The sequence below is a fragment of the Carettochelys insculpta genome, chromosome 21 (assembly GCF_033958435.1).
Source record: "Carettochelys insculpta isolate YL-2023 chromosome 21, ASM3395843v1, whole genome shotgun sequence".
Taxonomy (NCBI): Eukaryota; Metazoa; Chordata; order Testudines; family Carettochelyidae; genus Carettochelys; species Carettochelys insculpta.
The window spans coordinates 429,273-454,085 of NC_134157.1; the positions used below are offsets into that span (position 1 = coordinate 429,273).

The 24,813-nt window shown below is 48.4% G+C and overlaps 1 protein-coding gene across 3 annotated transcripts in view; it reads left to right on the forward strand.

Annotated features, from left to right (window-relative positions):
- The first annotated feature begins 364 nt into the window (after nucleotides 1–364).
- LOC142023938 (uncharacterized) overlaps nucleotides 365–24,813 on the forward strand; it is a 70,190-nt gene continuing 45,741 nt past the window's right edge. The window contains exon 1 of one of the 3 annotated variants that reach the window (XM_075015418.1): nucleotides 365–587. The gene's annotated coding sequence lies outside the window, so the exon portion shown is untranslated. Of the gene's footprint in view, nucleotides 588–24,364; nucleotides 24,396–24,513; nucleotides 24,597–24,813 lie in introns of those variants that run through there. The other 2 variants (XM_075015416.1, XM_075015417.1) reach the window with 2 other exon arrangements.

The window sequence follows — 24,813 nt, forward strand, 5'->3', positions numbered from 1 at the left end:
GGGGCGGGGCCCAGTGCGCTGGGACCTCCTCAGGCCGCCCGTGGCCCTTTCCCCTCACCGGCAGCTCCACCCGTGCACGAGAGCCTCAGAGGCACTGAGCATGCGCAGTAGCGCCCGCAGGGCCAGTTAGTGACAGGCGGCAAAAAGGACCAATCGTAGCGACCAAGAGGCGGGGATTGAGTAAAGGACAGGACGACGATTGGCCAAGGTTCCAGCAGCTGCAGGGAGGGGGAAGGACCGGACAAAGTGTCGGGTCAGTCACTGTTTCTGTCAGACTTTACTCCCTATGGCAGATTTCCACGTCCGAGCTGATCATAATTCGCTGCTGGTGCACATTGAGCTTGTCCGTCATAGACTCGGGCCTCACGGAGCTGAATGCTCCAGTTCCGCTGCCTTCGCGAGAGAGCCCGAGCTCGGGTCGGGGAGCCGTTACCGCAGCATCCCAGCTTACGGCCGGCGGTCGCGTCGATGCCGGATTTAGCACTTGTGCCGAAGGCCAGTGCCGGAGAGCGCGTGTTCGTCTGCAGAGTGTCACAGCGAAGAGCCAGTCACGGAGCACTGCGGAGACTAACAGAATAATTGATTAGGTGATGAGCTTTTGTGGGACAGACCCACTTCTTCAGATTACAGCCCTGCCAGGGCAGACTCGATATATGCACCACAGGGGCCCAAAACCTGTTATCAAGGTTGCCAAATCAGAAGAGCAGAGAGGCAGCGGGAGGGGGGTTAAGAGTTAGATTACACGTCAAGGCGAGGTCTACACATTCAGCGCCTCGTTAGCGTGCTGTATGCTGCGTTTCGCTCACGCCCGGCTCATCTACATGGAGGGTCCTTTTCTAAAGGACCCTGCAAATGTTGAAATCCCCTTATTTCTATCAGCTGATAGCAATAAGGCAATTTTGACATTTGCAGGAACCTTTCAAAAAGGGGCCCATGTAGCTGAACCACGCACGGTCGAAATGCAACACTTTCAAAGTGCCACAGCTGGCAGCATGCTAACGAGGTGCTGAATGTTCATTTCAGTGACTCATTAGTATTCTCTGATTTGGCTATTAGCATGGCCCTTTCGAAATTTTGGCCAAATGTTGACATGGCCCAAAGTATGTAAGAGCCCTTATAATGAGCCAGGTAAGTGCTGTCCTGGTTCAAACCATGTGTTAATGTGTCAGATTTGAATATAAATGATAGTTCTGAGCATTCCCTCTGTAGACGGCTGTTAAAGTTCCTTTTCAGTAAAACGCAGACTTTCGGAAAGGTCATTAACAGAATGGCCCACTCCGTAAAAGTGCTGGCTGACAGGCTTGTGTATTTGGAGTTTTTTGATGTCTGTTTTATGTCCATGCATTCTTTGTTAAAGAGTGTTTGCAGTCTGTCCTATATACACGGTGTATGGGCATTGTTGGCACATGATAGCATATGTGATGTTAGTAGAGGAACAGGAGAATGTGCCTGTGATTCTGTAATTAATGTGGTTCAGTCCCGTGATGGTATCTCCAGAACAGATACATGGACAAAGTTGGCAATGGGGCTTGTTGCAAGGAAAAGTTCCAGGATTAGTATTATTGTGGTATAACCTGTGGTTGCTAGGGAGAATCCTCATAAGGTTAGGAGGCTGTCTGTAGGAGAAAACAAGCCTGTCACCTAGGGCCTTCTGGAGCATGGCATCCCAATTTAGGATAGGTTGTAGGTCTTTAATGATGTGTTGCAGTGGTTTGAGTTGGGGGCTGTAGGTAATGACAGTGGTGCTCTGTTATGGCTTTTTTGGGCCTAGTTGATTTCTGGGTATTTGTATGGCCCTGTTGATTTGTTTTTTTCACTTCTCCCAGTGGGTAATTCAGGTTTATGAATGTTGGGGAGAGATCTTGTAGTTTTTTGGTCTCTATCAGTAGCAGATGCAATTGTATCTATGGCCTTGACTGTAAACGATGGATCGTGTCATGTGTGCAGGATGGAAGCTAGAAGCATGTAAGTAAGTATAGCAGTCAGTGGGTTTCCAGTAGAGTGTGGTATTGATCAGGTCATCATTGATTTGTACTGTGGTGTCCAGGAAATGTATCTCTCGTGTGGAGTGGTCATGGCATAAGTTGATGGTGGGGTGTAGATTGTTAAAAGCCTCTGTGGAATTCTTCTAGAATCTCTTTGACATGAGTCCAAATGATAAAGATGTCATCAATGTAAAGTAAAGGAGGGGTAATAGGGGACGAGAGCTGAGGAATCATTGTTCCAAGTCAGCCATAAATATATTAGCATATTCTGGGGCCATGTGGGTGCCCATAGCAGTGCCACTAATCTGGAGGTATAAGTTGTCCCAAAATCGGAAATAATAGTGGGTAAGAACAGAGTTACAGAGGTCAGACACCAGAGGGCTGTGGTAACATCAGGGATGATATTCCTGATCACTTGCAGTCCATCTTCATGTGAAATGCTAGTGTAGAGAGCCTCTACATTGTGAGCCGATGCCCAGGTGCCAGCTAAAGGTCCGGTGGGTCAAAGGGGGTGATGCCACACCAGCAGCTACGCTAAGCAGCCAGGGCAGGCTGGGTTCTTTGGTTTGCATTTAGTTTGGGTACAGCAGCAAGAGGAAAATTACACTTATTAGAGGCTTTAACAATTACCTTTTATTTATACAAAGATAGAAACAATTTAACTTAAGAAAAGTTTTAAACAAACTAGCTAGCTTAAACTAATGCAAGTAATGTGTACACAAGAAAGGCACTTTGCAGGTGTGATTTTCACCCCTGCCTCTTAGACCTGGTGGAACCAGAGTCTTTCCCTCAATTCCTATAGGAAAGAAGTGTAATACAGATGTAATTCTTACCCCTGCCTCATAGATCCAGTGTGACCCAGAATCTTTCTCTCAATGCCTCGGGAAGAAGTAGATACGAACCAGGCATCCCCAGTCTCGAGAGTCAATACCGGACGTGGCCAGCAGGTGTAGGTGATTGGAGCTCAAAGGGGGTGGGCTGCCAAACCCCTCTTTATACCTCTTTGGTCATGTAGGCTTCTTCCTGGTCTCAAGTGGCCAATCGGGGAGGAATGTGTTTGAACCCCAGGTTTCCCAGGGAAGGTGCAAGGCTCAATTCGCACCTGTGAATTGTGGACAATTGGGCATCTTGGAGGTGATGGGTGGAGGTTCCCCGTTCTTCCTGGGGTGGTGATCAGGCATGTCAACTACTGATATCAGCCAGAAGGGCAGCCATTAGCTAGCCCATTCACTGTCTGGTTTCTGTGTATGGTAGAGAGTCTGGGTGAGACAGCACACCTGCATTCCCAGGGCATCAAACGCTGCCTGTCTCCCTCTCTGTCTCTCTCTCTGTCTCTCCCAGTGGAGGGAGAAGAAGAAAAGGCCAAATGGGGGGTTCATGTCTGGCTACAAAGTTGTCCCAAAATCGGAAATAATAGTGGGTAAGAACAAAGTTACAGAGGTCAGACGCCAGAGGGCTGTGGTAACATCAGGGATGATATTCCTGATCACTTGCAGTCCATCTTCATGTGGAATGCTAGTGTAGAGAGCCTCTACATCCATGGTGGCAAAGATGGTGTTGTCAGGAAGTTTCCGATGTTTTGTAATTTTCTCAGGAAGTCAGTGGTATCTCAGAGATAGCTGGGAGTGTTGGTGGCACAGGCTTTGAGGAGGGAGTCTACATAACTAGATAGTCCAGTAGTAAGGGTCAATACCCAAATGATAGGGCCTCCAGGGTTGCCAGGTTTGTGGATTTTGGGAAGTAAATAGAATAATCCAGGTCAGGGGTCAGGTGGTGTATCTGAGTGGATAAGGTCCCGAGTAAAAGCAGGGAGTTCCTTAAGTAGTTGGTGTAGTTTCTTTTGGAATTCCAAAGTGGCTAAAGTGGAAACACCATGTCTTTGATTTGAAATTATTAGCCTCCCGAAGTGTCCTGTATATGGCCTTAAAGGAGGTAGCTCAATATTATAATTTCCCTGGAGGGTTGAATTTCCAGAAGGTTTGTGGACACACAACTTTAAATTCATAAGAACAAGCTTAAAAAATTGAAGTTAGTACATGACAGAAGGCAGTAATTTTATACTAGCAGCAGATATCAACAGCCAAACTCATAGTAAACTGCTGTCTGTTGGAATTCACCACGATCAGAGACTACAGCTTAAAGAAGTTAGCTCAATATTAAAAGTGCACTCTCTTCACTTTAACTACCATTAGCTTGAGTTAGTGAGCCCTGTTACCAATAACAAAATCTCAAAATTACTGGATGGTGGTAGCATCAATTTCGATTTTAAAATTTCTAATAAAAGCTAGTATGAAAGCACAATGTATTTAATTTGAATTGATTAGCCTCCCAAAGTGTCCTGTATGTATTGTACAAAGCTACAGGGTGAACCTCCACGTATGGCTGCTTCCTTCACCGCCACTCTCCATCCACTTGCACAGGAAGAAGGTCACAGGAACCCCACAAATTTTTGATTGAATTAGAATTTGAATTTGAATTCTGCAGTTCCCAGGCCTGACTGCAAATATAAAGGTCCAGACGCATGGCTGACGGAACTGGGCAGGGCTGATAGCACAGCTGCCTGCTGCTATGCCAATGTCCGCAGTGAATGCTCTGAATTCTGAGACAGTGCTTTGCGTTCTGGCATTCTAACACGAAACACCCACAAGCAACCAGGGCTAAGGCACCATGGGAACACTATGTTCCACAGGGCAGTGGAGACACAGAAACTCAACCCAGAAAAATGGTGAGTTGAATTTCAAGAAGGTTTGTGGACCGATATTCAAAGTTATGAGACCGAGGTTAGAAAATCGAAGTTAGTCCATCAAAGAAGGCAGTAATTTTATACTGGTAGCAGATTTCAACATACAAGCTGATTGTAAACTGCTGTCTGTTGGAATTTGCCACCGATGCACGTTGAGCTGGTCCATCAGGCTATGTCTACATGGGCATCTTCTCTTGGCAGATGGCGCTGTTGGCAGAATTACCCTGGCAAAACACTCACTATCGGGTTGCATTGGGTAATAAATACCAGAATGGGACCCCCAGATGGTGACATCACTAAAGGCCTGTGGTATAAAGAGTTCCCTAGAGCTATGTGGCTTAGAAAGCAGATGTGATAGTGGGAGAACCATCATAAAAAGTCATGCTGACCTGCAGTGCTAATCCCCAAAATGGCCATGAGGAGGTGCCAGTGTGGTGAGTCTTACACCCAACTGAACTATCCCGTTCAAAGTCTTCTGTTAGTAGATAAAGTTGCCCAAAATGTTTTGAAGTCTAAAGATGCCCCATAGCAGAACTACTGCCCTTCCCATCTTGCCATCTTAAGTGGCTTGGGGTACTTGGTACACCCCTTCCAGCAGAGGTCAACCAAAATATTTAGGGGGCTGGAGCATATGACTTATGAAGAAAGGCTGAGGGAATTGGGACTGTTTAGTCTGCAGAAGAGAAGACTGAGGGGGGACCTGATAACAGCCTTCAACTTACTGAAGGGAAGTTGCAAAGAGGCTGGAGAAAGGCTGTTCACAGTGGTCACAGATGGCAGAACACGGAACAATGGTCTCAAGTTGTGGTTGGGAAGGTCCAGGTTGAAAATTAGGAAAAACTTTTTCACTAGGAGGGTGGTGAAGGATTGGAATGGTCTACCCAGGCAAGTAGTGGAGTCTCCATCCTTGGAGGTGTTTAAGTCTCGCCTCGACAAAGCCCTGGCTGGGCTGATCTGATGGGTTTGGTCCTGCTTAGGGCAGGGGGCTGGACTTGATGGCTTTTTTAGGTCTCTTCCAGCTCTGTTGTTCTATGGTTCCATGATTCTATGTGCAGGTATGTGCTCTCATTCTCCTTGGAAGCTTTGGTCCCATCCCATATGGATTCCTCTGATCCTTACCACCCCTATCCTTAAGAGGGCATTCTGAGCCCCACATATTGCTTTACCAGAGGCAGGGATGATAGAGTTGTGTCTCTGGGTGAAGGGTGTCTTTCAGCACCAGTCAGCTGGCACCAGGCAGAGCTTGTTCTGTTGCCAGAACAGTCACCAAACGTCTAAACATCACTTTTGTTGACAGAATACTGTTGACAGAGTTATTATACCTGATTAGGAAGAGGCATAATGCTGCCGGCTGAAGAGCTGATTTTGCCAATAAAAATCTTGACAGAGTGCTTTAATCATGTGGTAATTTTTTACTGGTAGTAATTTTTCACTGGTAGCAGGTTTGTACTTACAAGAGGATGACCAAGTGCCATCAATTTGAATTTGCCCCCAAAGCACTGACTGAAAGGTTTGGGATGTGTAGTCCTAGGGATGCGTGTTCTACGAGCATCACCCATAAGAAAGGAAGACACAGGACTGCTGACACACCACTGGGGGAGGAGGAGATGGCTCAGGGTGGACACTGGCAGCTGGGGGGAGCCCTGGGGGCACTCGGAGGGCTGGCTTGCTGCCATGGTCTCGCTCTGGCTGTGCAGGGGCACCTTGTGGCACGGCTGTTGCCTGCACAGTGTCAGCTTCCTGCTACTGGGTTTCCGGGTCCATGCAGCTTTAAGAACCGCTGGGCACAGAGACCATAGAGCAAACACCTCTGTTTTCCTCCGCTTGCTCCCCATTACATGGAGCGCCTCCTCCTCACTCCAGAGCCCGAGCAGGTCACGGAGCTCAGAGTCAGTCCAGGAGGGGCCCTGCTTCCTGCCCTGCCGGCTGGAGGCCTGGGAGTCCTGGAATGGTCTTTGGTTCAAATCCAATCATCCCCTTTGAAAGGCATTCAGTTGAATGAAAATGATCATTTCACCTTTTCCATCACACTCTGAATTTCTATTTTGTGGAGATTCTTAAAATGGATGGGAACCCTCAGTATTTGCCAGTGCTAAGGCATATAAACCTTTCCCTCAGCTGAAGTCTGAATACACAAAGAAACTGAGAGTTGATATTGGTATGAGCAATTTTGGGTATCATCTCTATAAAAAGGTGTTCATTCAGAGTCTATCAAATGTATCACATTCAGCACATCGTACCTGCACACTTGATAAATGTGTGTATAGACAGGATGTCAATTACTCTTTCACAGCCAGGGCTATTATGTCCTCCCTTGGCCAGATATTCCTACATAATCACCACCAACCTTCCCAGTCTCTGGTTCTCAATCAGTTCTCTCCAGGCTCGTTATTGTAACAGAAAAAATGAACCTCTCTAGTCACTCTGTGGCTACAAAGAAATGCCGCCCTCAGGCGCTTTGGAGTCAGCAGCAAGGAAGGCTGGGATTGGTGTCTGGGAGAGAAGAGCAGCAAATATGGGACAGAAGAGAGTGTCCTGAGAGGTGGAGAAGCTGGAGGGAGGCAAGGCATGCAGGGGGCCCAGCCTGCCAAGAGTCACAGTTGACCAGAACAGGTTACAGTCAGATCAGCCACCTTCCAAACATCAGTCACAGCTCCCTTTTCTCCAGCTCCAGGCTGGGATTGGATTCATCCCAATGCTCCTCTCCAATCAGCCTCCTCCTTACCCAGCAACAACTGGGATTGCCAAGGGAAGTCTCATCTGTTTTCTACAAGGGGAGAGTAAAACATGAGCAGACATGAGCAAAGACCTACAGCCAGAAACTACTTGGATTTGAAACCAGAATCTTTTGCTTAGAAAGCAGGCACGTTAGCCAGCTAAGCCATGGTGCCTACCTCTGCCAGCCATCTGCTGTCTGCCTACACCTGCCTCCTGCCAGCCCCCACCTGGGCCTGCCCAGCTCTGTTGGTGTTTGGATCCTCTCAGGCAGAGGAGCCAGTGGAGTTTGCTCCCAAGGGGAGTGACTCTTTGGAAAGGTCTGGGCTAGAAAATTACGTGGGTGTCACTATATGACTCAGGGGTGTAAAACTGTCTGCCCTCCTGAGCAACAGTGACATTGACCTAGCTCCAGTGTAGATATCGCCAAGGCAACCGGGGGTCTTTTCACATCCCCAGCACATGAGGAGCTGCTGGATCAGTTCAGACCCAGAGAAAAGGTGGCTGGTGATGGTTACACTGGGGATACCAGTGCTGGGAGCTCCCTAGAGGTGGGAGGGGTCACTGGTTTGCTCTCTGCTGCCCCACACTCATCCTCCTCACTTTGAGGCCCCACCTGTGCTGCCCTCTCATTCCCATTTCACCTCTACTCATCCTCACTCTTCTTCTTCCACTGAGCAATGCCACCAGCCTGCTGCTCTCACCTCTCTTCCTCCCACACCTTCCTACCTGGAGCTCACGGCTCTCCACTGCTTACTCCATGGGCTGACCACCACCCATACAGGGGAAGCCCCAGCCTCACCTGGCCTACGACCACTGTTTAACTTCTCCCTTAGCCTGAGCTGGTGACAATTATACCTCCCTCTGTGGCATGTGCTGGAGAGCCTGCCCCACCCCCATGGGGATCATTGGGTGGAGAGCACAGGCAGCAAGAATTGCAGGGCAGGTCAACCCATTGGGGACAAAGAGTCAAGCACAGATCTGTGCCATGAGCCTCCTTTCCTGCCACTGGGGAAGGCGGCTGGGCCCAAGTCCTTTTCAGACCCAGGTGAAAGAAGTAGATAGGAGAAGGGTTCCACGGGGCCTGGGCATGCTGGATCCTCCTCCCACCTTCTCCTTACAAGCTACCCAGACTCTTTTTTCCCTCCAGAATCTCAGTGGTCACCTAAGAGCCAACAGATGATGGTTGGCCAACATTGGACAGGAACATCCCACCTTAGCATTATTAACACCTCACCCTTACCAACTGACTTAGAATGAAATTCCCAAGTGGCCCTTTTGGAAAGGAGCCATGGGCAGCTGCAGGGACATTGTGGCCTCTAGAATGAGATGAGGGTGGGTCAGGATATTTGCCTGCAGGCATGGGAATTAGCTCAAATGGTAGAGCCCTTGCTTTGCATATAAGAAGCAGTGGGCTCCATACCCACATTCTCCAGTGCACTAGTTCTTCCTTTCCCCAGGCACTTCTGCTGGACCCCTCCTCTTCTCAACTTGGTGTCCCTGGCAGGGCTGAAAGCTGCTGGGCCCAGCCCTTCTTTCCCTGGCAGAAGTGATAGACAGACTTGGGTGCAGCAGAGCTGGCTCCACTGTGAAAGTACCTGCTGTGCATGACAGAGACAGCGGACTTGTTCCCTGTGTTCTTCAGCAGGCTCTCTTGTGAAGAGGGGTTAGTTATTTTTTGCTGACCCAACTCAAGAGCACCAGCCATTTGACCCCTCCTCCATGCTTCACCATACAAAGCTGTTTGGCTGGCAGAGACTGTCATTCAAAGACACACTGACTTGGCTCCCTGGGATACAATGAGCGATGGAGCAGACTGGTGAGAGGGGCCTGATGCTGTCACAGCTGTAGGGAGGGCCACCCACCTGGCCCCTGCACTCAGCTCATGCTGGAGGCACCCAGACAGGTTGGCGTGAGCTGTGTATCTGTGGATGTGACAAGTACTTTCAGGGATTGGTGGGTGGGGAAGGAAGCTCAGGACATGACTGCTGAAGATTTCATCATGATCTGCCCTCATCCTCAGCCGTTGCCATGTTAAAAAGGCTGGGAGCAGCAAGCCCCTTGTGACACCACTAGACACAGGACTGCTCAGGCATGGGAGAGGGCTGCTGCCCCACACACGTGCAAGTGAGCCCAGCTTTGGATGTCTCAGTGCTTCACTGCCAGAGCATCAGAGCGAAGGAATGACCTCGTGGGATCTTCTGTCAAGATACCAGCATAAGTTGTCATGCCACAAACATCACTTCACTTCCATTTCAAACTTTCCTGGTTTTTCCCACCCTCCAATATTTGTGGGAATGGTAGCACCCCAGTCATCTCCTGAGCTTCCTTCTGTCTATCCTTCCACATAGTTCCAGTTGTCTGGGAGAGTCTTCACTTTGACTGCAGTGGGCTTAGGTTCAGGTTCCCAGGCTGGGCCCACACCGACTGTTACACACAAATCTTCACTTTTCTGTAGGGTTGCAGTTGTTTTTTTAATTCTAGGACTTTTTCCCAGAACACTTTTTAAGCAGCTGCTGGTTTTGTACATGGGCAGATAGAACAAATGCTGTTCTAAACAGCCAGCCATTGTACCGCTGTATATCTGCTGTGCTGTACATTCTCCTTCTCTTCCAACTGGTCAGTACTCTTTGCCCCTGTATATTTTTTAATATTTCTGAGGGAGGCATAGTCACACACACTTGAGAGCCTTCAGTGCATCTCATGGAGGTGATATTTAAACTTTCAAATCCTTAGAGCAATACATAAGGGACCTCCTTACAATCCTTTGTATTTATTCTTAGTTATTTGCATAAACCATTCAGTGCACATAAATTAACCAAAGCTGAGATTTGGCTCACAAAATTTGTTTGCTATAGATCTCTGCTGCTAACAACCATCAGTTAGTTGCTTAAATAAATAGACTGGGTTACTTTTGGGAACTGATTTTTGTTTAAGTGACTGTGAACTATTGATTCAGTACAAATCTGGCAGTTCTATCTTGGCTAGTTTTATTTTCTGTCATGTATGGTAAGTATTTTTTAATCTGTGTCATTATTTGGCCATTTTTTTTTACCAATCCACAGTAGGGGGAAGTACAGCAATTTCTATGCTCTCCATATAATGGGAAAAAAGTAAAATCAGGTACCCAATGTTTTATATTTTCTTCATAGCAGTTTGATATTTTTGTTTAATTAATTACAAAAGTGTTCCCTGTCTCACTGAATGATCCTGTAGGCTGTCTTCTTGCAGGCAGTCGTAGAAACAGGGAATGCTCAGCCCCAGGCCAGCCATAGAAACAGAAACACCTGACGGGAGAGAAATGGAAATCACAAAGAATGAGATACTGTGATTCTTGCTGGTTTTAATCGGGGAGCTTTTACAGGCAACACAATGTGATAACCAGTGCACCACAGAATCTCGGTGGGGTTCCTCTGCCTCTCCCCAGAAATGCCATCTGCCTGGATGGCACTTGCTCTAACATGTATGGATGGGCTAACCTGGAGGAAGCAGCAGCCCGAGAGGCTAAGACCTGCCTTTTGATAGCTCAGCTGGGAGAGCAGTGGCCTGTAGGGAGGGCTGAGCAAGTTCTCCATAGTTGTCTGCTTCATCTCTGGCCCAAAGGGGTCTTCTTTGTCCTCCCCTAACTGAGGAAGAGCAAGAGAAGAAAGGAACAGTTGGCTGGCACCTATGTGGAGTGAAAAGGATGATCAGGCTTTTCTAGAGAGCATTACCAGACTCAGAGAAACCTTCAGAGCCTCAGTCTGACATGCTCCCAACTGAGCTACTTCAGCAGCTACTGAAAGAGATCCAGGGCTATCACATCTCTACTGGGGACGATTTTTATCAGCTGTCACAGACAAGAAATAAGCTACGGCAAGTGGTTCTGCAGTGCAAGGTGAGTATTGCCTGCTTCCCTCAGTTTGACTTGCTTCTTTGCACCATTTCTACCTTACCTCCTTGGTTGACGTGGTAGCCAAAGGGGACTGCAGGCCACTGGTGGTGGGGAAGAAGATGGGATGCAACATCCTGGTGGCCAGAGGGTCCACCCACTTGGCCCCAGGATCTTGGTGTGAGCTTCTGGTGCCCAAGTTTTTGGGAGGGAGGTGAGCAGGGTCAGTCCTCTGTGACAGGGCCCAGATTTACAAAGACAAAGCAACTCCTAGAAGAAGCTCTGAAGAAGTGATGTCTAGGGATGAAGTCTCATCTGGTTTGATCTTATAAAAGTGGAGGTCTCTGCCGGCCTGGCTGAGAACGCTAGAGGAGCACTTGGGGTGAGCTGCCCTGTAGCAGATAGAGGCCATGCCCTGGGCCTTAAGATTAGGGTTCAACACGTGAGATCTGATTTTGTGTCTGTGTAGCTCTTTGTATCCAATATTTGTACTTTGTGTTGTGGGAATCTCTCTTCATTGTAACAAACTTGCTCCTGGCTTCCCCACCAATCACTCCCAGAGCTGTGTGTTAAGTGGAGTGATGACCCTGAGATCCAGCTAGTGAGTGGTAAGCCATTCCCTTGGGAGTAGGGACTGGAAAAGGTGTGAGCATGTCTAAGGCTGTGTATACGGTAGCCCCCCGCTTTCAAAAGGGAGATGCTAATGAGACATATTGGGATATGCTAATGAGGCACTGCATTGAATATGCAGCACCTCATTAGCATAATAGCAGTCACAGCACTTCAAAAGTGCCATTTTTGATCGCACGCAGCTTGGCTACCTGGGGTCCTTTTTGAAAGGACCCTGCACACATCGAAATCCCCTTATTCCTATAAACAAATAGGACTCAGGGCATTTAGATGTGTGCAGGGGTCTTTTAGAAAAGGACCTCATGTAGACGAGCCACATGTGATCGGAAACAGCACTTTCAAAGTGCCGCAGCTGCCTTTATGCTAATGAGGTGCTGCATATTCATTGCTGCACCTCATTAGCATATCCCAAAGTGTCTCATTAGCATCCCGCTTTCAAAAGGAGTGGGGACTAGTGCAGACACAGCCTAAGGGATTAAAGGTTAGAATCATAGAACACCAGAACTGGAAGGGACCTCAAGAGGTCATTGAGTCCAGTTCCCTGCCCTGTAGGCAGGACCAAGCACCATCTAGACCATCCCCAACAGGTGTCTATTTAAGCTGCTCTTAAATATCTCCAGTGATGGGGATTCCACAACCTCCCTAGGTAATTTATTCCAGGGTTTAATCACTCTGACAGCCAGGACATTTGTCCTGATGTCTAATCTAAACCTCCCATGCTGCAGTTTAAGCCCATTGCTGCTTGTCCTATCCTCAGAGGCCTAGGAGAACAATTTTTCTTCCTCCTCCTTGTAGCCCTCTTTGAGGTACTTGAAAATCACTATCATGTCCCCTCGAAGTCTTCTCTTTTCTGAACTAAACAAGCCCAGTTCTTTCAGTCTTCCCTCATAACTCATGTTCTCTAGACCTTTAATCATTCTTTCTCTTCTCTGGACCTTCTCCAATTTCTCCATATCTTTCTTGATATGTGGTGCTTAGAACTGGACACAATACTCCAGTTGAGACCTAATGAGTGCTGAGTAGAGCAGAAGAATGACCTTTCGTGTCTTGCTCTCAACACTCCAGTTAATGCATCATAGAATCATAGAAACCAACAAGAAGTCCTGTGGCACCTTACAGACTAACAGATATTTTGGAGCATAAGCTTTTGTGGGTAAAGACCTGCTTCATCAGGTGCATGGGGGTGGGGGGTTCGGAGGAATATTTAAAGGGGGGGTCCCAGTAAAAGGGAGGGCCAGAGTGACAAGGTCTATTCAGTCAGGGTGGAAAAGGCCCATTATCAGCAGTATACATCAAGGCTACGTCTACACTAGCACACTACATCGAAGTAGCCTATTTCGAAGTAAGAACATTGATATAGGCTACTTCGACGCGTATCCTCCAGGGCTGGTGCTGTCAACATTCAATGTCGAAGTAGCGACGGAGAACGTCGAAAGGAGCTGCCCTGGAAGGTAATGCGGAGCATCCACCTACACAAGCACTCTCCATCAAAATAAGGGGCCAGCAAAGCCTGCGGATGGGGTCACAGGTTGGACTAGCCCTTCTGGGGCAAGATCAAGCCACTCCCTTAAAGGGCCCCTCCCAGACACACTCGGCCTGCACAGCATGAGGTCCACAGAGCCAACAACCAGTTGCAGACCCCATGCACACAGCATGGACCCCCAGCTGCAGCAGCAGCAGCAGCACCCAGAAGCCCTGGGCTAAGGGCTGCTGCAGGCGGTGACCATAGATCTCTGCAGGGGCTGGACAGGGTGTTTCTCAACCCCTCACCTGATGGCTGCCATGGAGGACCCCACTATTTCGATGTAGCGTGCAACGTCCAAGTAGGGTGCTATTCCCATCTTTGGATAGGAATAGAGATTTTGACGTCTTGCCGCCTAACGTCGATTTCAACATCGAAATAGCGCATAGTGCATGTAGACGCGATGCATGCTATTTCGACGTTGCACCAGCTATTTCGAAGTAGCTGGCTAGTGTAGACGCACCCCAAGAGAGGAGAAAAACCAAGTCAGATCAGTCAGGGGGGCTGTGGCCATTGTCAGATTCTAATGTGGAGCTGTGAACTTCCAGAGCAGAGAAACTACTTTTGTAAGGGGCCAGCCACTCCCAGTCTCTGTTTAATCCTTGGTTGATGGAGTCAAATTTGAAAATGAATTGCAGGTCAGAGATTTCTCTCTCCATTTCATTTTTGATTTTTATTTTATTTTATTTTATTTTTTTTTTGGTGTAGGACTGTTAGTTTTAAATCTGTTACTGAGTGTCCTGGGAGACTGAAGTGTTCTCCTCCAGGTTTTTGTATATTACTGGTTCTGATGCCTGATGTATGTCCATGTATTCATCTACGTAGAGACTGTCCAGTTTGGCCAATGTAAATTGCAGTGGGGCATTGCTGGCACATGATGGCATATATTATATTAGTAGATGTGCAGGTAAAGGAGCCCCTGATGGTATGGTTGATATCACTGGTGTAGGTGTGTGAGCAGAGTTGGCAGTGAGGATTGTGGCAGGGACTGGTTCCAGGTTTAGAGTTACTGTGTTGTGGTCTATAGTTGCTGGTGAGCTCTTGTTTTATTTGCAAGGCCTGTCCTGTAGCTTCTGGGCAGCTGTCTGGCTCTGTCAATCTGTTTCTTCACTTCCTTAGGTGGGTACTGTAGTTTGAAGAAAGCTTGGTAAAGGTCTTGTAGATGTTTGTCTCTGTCTGACGGATCAGAGCAAGTATGGTTGTACCTTAGTGCCCGGCTGTACACAATAGATCATGTAGTGTGCTCTGCATGGAATCTGGAGGCGTGTAGATAAGCATAGAGGTCTGTGGGTTTTCGGTATAGGGTGGTATTTAGCTGAGCATCAGTTATCTGCACTGTAGTGTCCAGGAAGTGGATCTCTTGTGTGGACTGGTCCAGGCTAAGGTTGATGGTGGGGTGGAAACTGTTGAAATCATGGTGGAACTCTTCAAGAGCCTTCTTCCTATGGGTCCAGATGATGAAGATGTCATCACTGTAGTGCAGGTAGAGGAGGGGCACTGGACAACGAGAACTAAGGAAGCGTTGTTCCAGGTCGGCCCTAAAAATGTTGAGATGCTGTGGGACCATGTGGGTGCCCATAGCAGTGCCAATGATTTGAAGGTGTAAATTAACCTCAAATCTGACATAGTTATGGGCGAGGACAAAGTCACAAAGCTCTGCTGCCATTTGTGCCTCAGTCTCATCAGGGATAATGTTCCTAACAGCTTGGAGTCCATCTTCATGTGGGATATTGGTGTAAAGGGCCTCTACATCCATGGTGGCCAGGATGGTGTTTTCAGAAAGGTCGCCAGTGAATTGTAGTTTCCTGAGGAAGTCAGTGGTACCTTGAAGAAAGCTAGGAGTGCTGGTAGCATAGGGTCTAAGTAGAGAGCCACATATCTGCACAGTCCTGTGGTGCCAGTGCCAATGCCTGAGATGATGGGGTGTCCAGGATTCTCAGGTTTGTGGATCTTGGGTAGCAGGTAGAATAAACCTGGCTTGGATTTGAGGGATGTATCTGTGTAGATTTGTTCCTGTGTTTTTTATAAGGAGGGTCTTGAGCAGATGACGTAGTTTCTTTGTGTATTCCTCAGTGGGATCCTGGGATAGTGGCTAGTTGAATGTGGTATTGGAGATTTGCCCGGCAGCCTCCTTTTGGTAGTCTGTCATATTCACGATGACAATAGCATCTCACTTGCCAGCCTCTTGGATGACAATGCCAGAGCTGTTTCTGAGGCTGTTGATGGCATTGTGTTCTGCACAGCTGAGGTTATGGGGTAAGCAATGCCGCTTTTCCACAATTTCTGCCTGTGCACATTGGTGGAAGCATTCTATGTATAGGTCCAGTTTGTCATTTTGACCTTTGGGGGAGTCCATGAGGAATTCTTTTTCTTGTACCATAGATGGAAGGGTACCTGTGGGTCAGTGCACGGTTCAGTGTTGTGTTGGAAGTATTCCTTGAGTTGTAGACGGCGAAAGTTAGGCTTCCAGATCACCACAGAACTGTATCAAGTTTGTGGGGGTGGTGGGGCAGAAAGCAAGTCCCTGAGAAAGGGCAGATTCTTCTGTCGGGCTATGTGTAGCTGGATAGATGGACAATATTGCTGGGTGAGTTAAGGGTACCACTATTGTGGCCCCATGTGGAAAGTAGGAAAGTAAAGATAGTTTACAGTCCTTTTTCTTCTGCAGAGAAGATAAATGTGCATTATAAATCTCCTCCCTGTGTCTACACATGCCATTTCCTTTCGAAAGGGGCATGTTAATGAGCCGGTTTGAAAGATGCTAATGAGGCACTGCATATTCATTGTAATGAATATGCAGTGCCTCATTAGCATAATGGCAGCTGTGGCGATTCGAAGGTGCGGCTTATCAAATCATGTGCCGCCCGTGGAGACGGGACCGTCTGAAAGGACCCCCCCCCCCGGTTTTCGAAAGTCCTTCTTTTGAATTGCCACAGCCACAATTATGCTAATGAGGCGCTGCATATTCATTGCAGTGCCTCATTAGCATCTTTCGAACCTGCTCATTAACATGCTCCTTTCGAAAGGAAGGGGCACGTGTAGACCCAGCCCCTGTCTCGTTTTAGTAAAGTCCAGCCATGTGGAGGTCTGTGTGGAAGGTTGTTTTTTTATGAGGGTCTCCAGATTTGAGAGCTCTTTTTTGATGTTTTCGTGTTTGCTGTACAGGATGCTGATCAGGTGGTTCCTCAGTTTCTTAGAGAGTGTATGGCACAATCTCTCGCTATAATCTGTGTAGTATGTTGATTTCAGTGGGTTTTTCACCTTCAGTCCTTTTGGTATGATGTCCTTCTGTTTGCATTCGGTATCTGTGCAAGTTTTTCCATGAGGTTGATGGATTTCCACTCAATATGGCTAAATGCAGTGCCTTGCATGGTGACAAGTATCAGAGAGGTAGCTGTGTTAGTCTGCATCTTTGAGAACAACAAGAAGTTCTGTGGCACCTTATAGACGAACAGATATGTTGGAGCATAAGCTTTTGTGGGCAAAGACTCACTTCATCAGATGCATGGGGGGGCAGTTCAGAGGGGTATTTAAAGAGCGGGGTCCCAGTAAAAGGGAAGTCCAGGACTGACAAGGTCTATTCAGTCAGGGTGAAAATGGCCCATTATCAGTACCATACATCAAAACAGGAGAAAAAAAATCATAGAATCGTAAGGTTGGAAGGGACCTCAGGAGGTCATCCAGTCCAGCCCCCTGCTTCAAACAGGATCAACCCCCAACTAAGTCATCCTAGCCACGACCTTGTCAAGCTGGGATTTAAAAACCTCTAGGGATGGAGAATTCATCACCTCTCTAGGCAACACATTCCAGTGCTTCACCACCCTCCTGGTGAAGTAGTTTTTCCTAATATCCAACCGACATCTCTCCTTCTGTAACTCCAAACCATTGCTCCTTGTTCTGCTATCTGACACCACTGAGAACAGTTTCTCATCATCCTCTTTAGAGCTCCCATTCAGGAAGTTGAAGGCTGCTATTAAATCACCCATCAGTCTTAGAATCATAGAATCATAGAATGCTAGGACTGGAAGGGACCTTGAGAGGTCATCGAGTCCAACCCCCTGCCCTCATGGCAGGACCAAGTACTGTTTAGACCATCCCTGATAGACATTTATCTAACCTGTTCTTAAATATCTCCAGAGATGGAGATTCCACAACCTCCCTAGGCAATTTATTCCAGTGTTTGACCACACTGACGGTTAGGAACATTTTCCTATTGTCCAACCTAAACCTCCCTTGCTGCTGTTTAAGCACATGGCTTCTTGTTCTATCCTCAGAGGCCAAGAAGAACAAGTTTTCTCCCTCCTCCTTATGACACCCTTATAGATACCTGAAAACTGCTATCATGTCTCCCCTTAATCTTCTTTTTTCCAAACGAAACAAGCCCAGTTCTTTCAGTCTTTCTTCATAGGTCATGTTCTCCAGACCTTCTATCATTCTTGTTGCTCTTTTCTGGACCCTTTCCAATTTCTCCACATCTTTCTTGAAATGCGGTGCCCAGAACTGGACACAATGGCTGTGTCTACACTAGCCCCAAACTTCGAAATGGCCACGCAAATGGCCATTTCGAAGTTTACTAATGAAGCGCTGAAATGCATATTCAGCGCTTCATTAGCATGCGGGCGGCTGTGGCACTTCAAAATTGATGCGCCTCGCCGCCGCGTGGCTCGTCCCGAGGGGGGCTCCTTTTTGAAAGGAGCCCGCCTACTTTGAAGTCCCCTTATTCCCATGACTTGATGGGAATAAGGGGACTTCAAAGTAGGCGGGGTCCTTTCAAAAAAGAGCCCCGTTGGGACGAGCCGCGTGGTGGCGAGCTGCGTCAATTTCGAAGTGCTGCGGCCGCCCGCATGCTAACGAAGCGCTGAATATGCATTTCAGCGCTTCATTAGTAAACTTTGAAATGGCCATTTGCGTGGCCATTTTGAAGTTTGGGGCTAGCGTAGACACAGCCAATACTCCAATGGAGGCCTAACCAGCACAGAGTAGAGCAGAAGAATGACTTCTCGTGTCTTGTTCACAACACAACTGTTAATGCATCCCAGAATCATATTTGGTTTTTTTGCAACAGCATCACACTGTTGACTCATATTTAACTTGTGGTCCACTATAACCCCTAGATCCCTTTCTGCCATACTCCTTCCTAGACAGTCGCTTCCCATTCTGTATGTGTGAAACTGATTCCTTCCTAAGTGGAACAATCTGCATTTATCTTTATTAAACTTCATCCTGTTTCCCTCAGACCATATCTCCAATTTGTCCAGATCATTTTGAATTTTGACCCTACCCTCCAAAGCAGTTGCAACCCCTCCTAGCTTGGTATCATCTGCAAACTTAATAAGTGGGTATTTTCTATGCCAATATCTAAATCGTTGATGAAGATATTGAACAGAACACGTCCCAATACAGACCCCTGCGGAACCCCACTTGTTATACCTTTCCAGCAGGATTGAGAACCATTAATAACTAGTCTCTGAGTATGGTTATCTAGCCAGTTTTGCACCCACCTTGTAGTAGCCCCATCTAAGTTGTATTAGCCTAGTTTATTGATAAGAATATCATGTGAGACCGTATCAAATGGCTTACTAAAGTCTGGGTATACCATATCCACTGCTTCTCCCTTATCCACAAAGAATAATTATCCTTATCATTATCCTATCAAAGAAAGCTATCAGATTGGTTTGACATGATTTGTTCTTTGCAAATCCATGCTGGCTGTTCCCGATCACCTTATCACCTTCCAAGTGTTTGCAGATGATTTCCTTAATTACTTGTTCCATTATCTTTGCTGGCACAGAAGTTAAACTGACTGGTCTGTAGTTTCCTGCATTGTTCTTATTCCCCTTTTTATAGATGGGCACTATATTTGCCTTTTTCCAGTCTTCTGGAATCTCTCCTATCTCCCATGATTTTCCAAAGATGATAGCTAATGGCTCAGATACCTCCTCCATCAGCTCCTTCAGTATTCTGGGATGCATTTCATCAGGCCCTGGTGACTTGCAGACATCTAACTTTTCTGATACGGCTATGGTCTGAAGAAGTGGGTCTGTCCCATGAACGCTCACCTAATAAATTATTTTGTTAGTCTTTAAAGTGCTACTTGACTGCTTTTTTGTTTTGATAGTATATAGACTAACACGGCTCCTTCCGTTACTATCTAACTTTTCTAAGTGCTTTTTAACATGTTCTTTTTTTGTCTTATCTTCTAAACTTACCCCTTTCCCACTAGCATTCACTATGTTAGGTGTTACTTCTTCAGACTTCTTGGTGAAGACCGAAACAAAGTCCACTGAGCAATGGGCCTACCCTATCTTTGGTCTTCCTCTTGCTCCTAATGTATTTATCAAAAGTCTTCTTGTTTCCCTTTATGCCTGTATCTAATTTGATTTCATTTTGTGCCTTTGCCTTTCTAATCTTGCCCCTGAATTCCATCCTTTGTAATTTGTCCTAGTTTCCATTTTTTATATGATTCCTTTTTTAATTTGAGGGCTACGTCTACACGTGAAGCCTACTTCGAAGTAGCTTATTTCGATGTAGCAACATCGAAATAGACTATTTCGATGAATAACGTCTACACGTCCTCCAGGGCTGGCAACGTCGATGTTCAACTTCGACGTTGCGCAGCACCACATCGAAATAGGCGCAGCGAGGGAACGTCTACACGCCAAAGTAGCACACATTGAAATAAGGGTGCCAGGCACAGCTGCAGACAGGGTCACAGGGCGGACTCAACAGCAAGCCGCTCCCTTAAAGGGCCCCTCCCAGACACAGTTGCACTAAACAACACAAGATCCACAGAGCCGACAACTGGTTGCAGACCCTGTGCATGCAGCATGGATCCCCAGCTGCGGCAGCAGCAGCCAGAAGCCCTGGGCTAAGGGCTGCTGCACACGATGACCATAGAGCCCTGCAGGGGCTGGAGAGAGAGTGTCTCTCAACCCCTCAGCTGATGGCCACCATGGCGGATCCCGCAATTTCGATGTTGCGGGACGCGCAACGACTACACGGTCCCTACTTCGACATTGAACGTCGAAGTAGGGCGCTATTTCTACCCCCTCATGGGGTTAGCGGCTTCGACGTCTCGCCGCCTAACGTCGATGTTAACTTCAAAATAGCGCCCGACACGTGTAGCCGTGACGGGCGCTATTTCGAAGTTAGTGCCGCTACTTCGAAGTAGTGTGCACGTGTAGACACGGCTGAGATCACACAAGATCTCCTGGTTAAGCCAAGGCAGTCTTTTGCCATATTTTCTATCTTTCCTATGCAGAGGAATAGGTTGCTTTTGGGCCTTTAATAATGTCCCTTTGAAAAACTGCCAACTCTCCTCTGTTGTTTTCCCCCTCAGTCTTGCTTCCCACGGAACCCTACCTACCAGTTCTCTGAGTTTACCAGAATCCACCTTCCTGAAATCCATTGTTTCTATTTGGCAGTTCTCCCTTCTCCCTTTCCTTAAAATTGTGAACTCTTATGTTTTCATGATCACTTTCACCCAAGCTGCCTTCCACTTTCAGGTTCTCAATCAGTTCCTCCCTATTTGTTAAAATCAAATCTAGTCTTCTCCTCTGTAAACTAAATAACCCCAAATCCCTCAGCTTCTCCTCATAGGTCACGTGCTCCAGCCTCTTTATGATCTTGTTTGTCCTCCACTGAACCTGCTTCAGCATATTCACATCCTTTTTATACTCAGGGGCCCAAAACTAGATACAAATATTCCAGATGTGTCCTCACCAGTGCCGAATAGAGGGGAACAACCACTTCTCTAGATTTGCTCAAAATGTTCCTCCTCATGCACCCTAGGATGCTGTTAGTCTTCTTGACTACAAGGGCACACTGTTAACTCATATCCAGCCTTTCATCCACCATAACCCCTAGGTCCATTTCTGCTGTACTGCTGCTTAGCCATTCAAGCTGCAGCCTATAACAACGCTTGGGATTCTTCCGCCTCAAGGGCAGGACTCTACCCTTCTCCTTGTTGAACTGCATCAGATATTTTTTGGCCCAATCCTCCAGTTTATCCAGGTCACTCTGGATCCTATTTCTACCCTCCAACATTCTTCCCCTCAGCATTTTCAAAGTTGTAATGCAGGAGGGGTGTTTGTGTCCTGCCTTGCACATAGAACCAGTCATGACAAGAGAGTGGGAGAACAGCTGCACCTGCAGTCACTGTGATGTCTATGACATGTGTACATTGCCACTGCATAACCCACACTGACAATTTAATCACTGTTTTATTTTTGGATCCATTTTTGGGATTTCTTGAAATGCTGGTGTTGACATTCAAATGATGCTATTTAGAGAAGTTAAACTTGGATAGAGATGTGAGGGAAGAATTAAATGTAAGTCTTCTGCCAGAAGTGGTCAGCAGCAACCAGGGCCAGGTTCAATACATAGGGGTTCTTTTTCATCCATCTCATAGAGAATTGGCTCAAGCCCCCACCCAGTAGCCTGGGAAATTCACACGCCCCTGGGTGCCTCAGAGAAGCAATGCTTCCCCACTCACAAGCACAGAGTCTGAGTATAGAAAAGAAACTTTTATTGAAAGATGCAGAGAAGTCACATGGCATTAGCTTGGAAACTATACCCGGAGTTCATAACCAACCCTCAAGTAACTGTCCCAGTTCAAATGGATTGAGCAGTGTCCTTTGCCTCTCAGGCTCATTAGTCCAACACTGTAAGGGTCCCATTTACATACCCAGACTTTCTCTGTACTCCCCTTACAACTCTGTCCCATCAGTACAGGACCTGACACATCACCCTGATGCATTCCTTCAGTGTGTCTGAGGCAATGTCACTTTTGTGCTTGTCCAGTGTCCTGCTTGCTCCTGTTACCCATCCTGCTGGCCAGCAACTTCATCCTGCAGGCCACTTTTCCCCTGTGCTCTGGTGGCTGCTTGTCAACTGTATTGTAGGGTTTGCCTATGGCTGTGATTCCAGCTCTGCATGGTTTCAGCTCTGGAGCCAGCCACGGCATGCCCCAAGGGAGATGCTCACAACATAACCATACAGGGCAGCTTCAGATCTATGTGTGAACAAATAGGGGGGTGGGAGAGAAGAACTAATCAAAGCAGTCTTACAGGTGTAGAGCTGAAAGGCTGCTAACTCAGCCAACTCTTATCCCTCCTGCTCTTTCTAAATACAGAACCCTCACAAATGTTGAGATTGTACTGGACTGATGAATGTCAATGAAAATATTCTTGTATTTACACCTACTGGTAACAACATTTTCTAAAATAGAAAAATATTTTTTCTTATTTTACATTGAACTTTCACCAGTGCAGAATGATCCCCATCCCCCGTCATGTGCTACCCCAGGGCCAAAGCTCCCTCTAATGTTTCCATATGTATGTAGAATACATTTTGCTCTGTGCACCAAGGCATGTGCAGATGTGCACCTCCAAGAGAAACACCTGCTGCTGCCTGTGGTGCTCTGCTAATTAACTGGGCAGCACCTGAATCTCTCCTGAGCAGTGGTCCAAGCACAGAGCTTACAAGGAACACTTCTGAAGGCTGGGGCTGAGGAAAGGTGAAGGCAGCAACACCCACCAGCTGTCTGGCAGTAACAGAGAGGTAACCGTTAGTCTGTACTGCAACAAAACAAAACAAAACAGCAGAAATGTAGCACTTTAAAGACTAACAAAACAATTTATATGGCTAATAAACCATTTTGTTAGTCTTTAAAGTGCTACATTTCTGCTGTTTTGTTTAGCTGCCTGGCAGTATTTCTTACGAACCTTGGCCACTGAGTATTAATCACAGCAACGAAGGGTCCTGTGGCACCTTATAGACTAACAGAAAAGTTTTGAGTATGAGCTTTCGTGAGCACAGACTCACTTCATCAGATGAAAGCTCATGCTCAAAACTTTTCTGTTAGTCTATAACGTGCCAGAGGACCCTTCGTTGCTGTTACAGATCCAGACTAACACAGCTACCCCTCCCATACTTGAGTATTAATCAGTGTCTCTGACCTGGGGGAAGGGCTAGGTTCACAGCTGTGAGTGCTGAGGGGTTAAGGCTTTGGACCCAACATCCAACTGGGGTTTCCCTGTGCAAGTTCAAATCCTGCTCTTACCAAGGCCTGTGTTTTTCCCCACCTCCCCACCCAGGGCAATACAGCTGCACACCCTGAGGCCGTCTGTACAGGGGTGCACGTGCGCAGCCCACATCAGAAGTCGGGGAGGCTGAGCTTGCCACGCAAAGGTTGTCTGTGCCTGGGAGAAACACTGCAGCTGCGGTGCCGTCGCTGCTCCAGACACACGCCGGCTGCTGCTGGCTGCCGGGAGCGACGCTCCAGGCAAGGGGGTGCCCCCCGCCATCTCTGAATGGTTCCTGCTCCGCTCTGCTCTGCCCATCCCCACCTGCCTCTCCTCCCAGGCCCTTCTCCACCTCCTGCTCCCCTCAGGCAGGAAACAGCGACACGTGCCTGGCCCCAGGGCCCCGGCAGCGCCACTGGCAGGGCAGGGCAGGGCTGGGGGAGCCGCAATGGGGCAGCGGAGCCTCGGGGGAAGAGCCCCAGAGCAGCGAGGGGCAGATGGGTGGCGAGCAGCAGAAAGGGGAGGGGCTAGGGTGAGCGGGGGTGTCAATCATCGTCTCTCCTGGGCACGCAGGTTCCAGCCCCCCTGCAGGGGTCTCCCTCTGCGCTGGAGGGGCGGCAGGAGGCGCCTCCCTCCCCGCTCCAGCCCCCGCCAGCAGCGCCCTCACCTGGCCAGGGAGCGAAACGCCCCCGGGTTCCTCCAGCCCCTCCCTTACAGGGCTGGACCCTCCGGCCAATCACCGTCATTCCCCTGCTCAGTCCCCGCCCCCCTCTTTGCGACGCGGCCCTTTTACTGCCTGTCGCCAACTGCAGCCGTGTGAGGAGGGGGCGAGGCAGAGCCCCAGCGGCAGGTACTGCGCATGCTCAGCGCGCCCTGAGGCGTCGCTGCTCGTTCGGAGCTGGCGGTGAGGAGAAAGGGCGGGGGGGGCGCACCGGGCCCCGCCCCGTGTGACAGCCTCGTCCCCGGCACCCCGCGGGGGAGGGGCCTGTGCGGGGCCGGGCTGGCGGGGTGCGCGCTCTGCGGCAGCCGGGGAGGGGCGGCTGCGGCGTTAACTGCCGCTTGTGGCTGTAGCGCGTCCGGCTCCGGCCTGGGGTCCCGCGAGGAGGTTCGGCTCTGCCCTGGCCGGGCACTCGCGGCGGCTGCGGGCTCGGCCCCGGCCCCGGCCCCGGCGGGAGGGTCTGGCCTTGGCTCCGGGCGCGGCCCTGTGCGGTGCTGCTCTGGCTGGTTCCCGTGCCCTGTGGGCCCGGCCCGGCCCGGGGGGAGGCGGCTGGGGCTCTGGCGCTGGGCTGGCTGGTTCCCGTGCCCTGTGGGCCTGGGCTGGC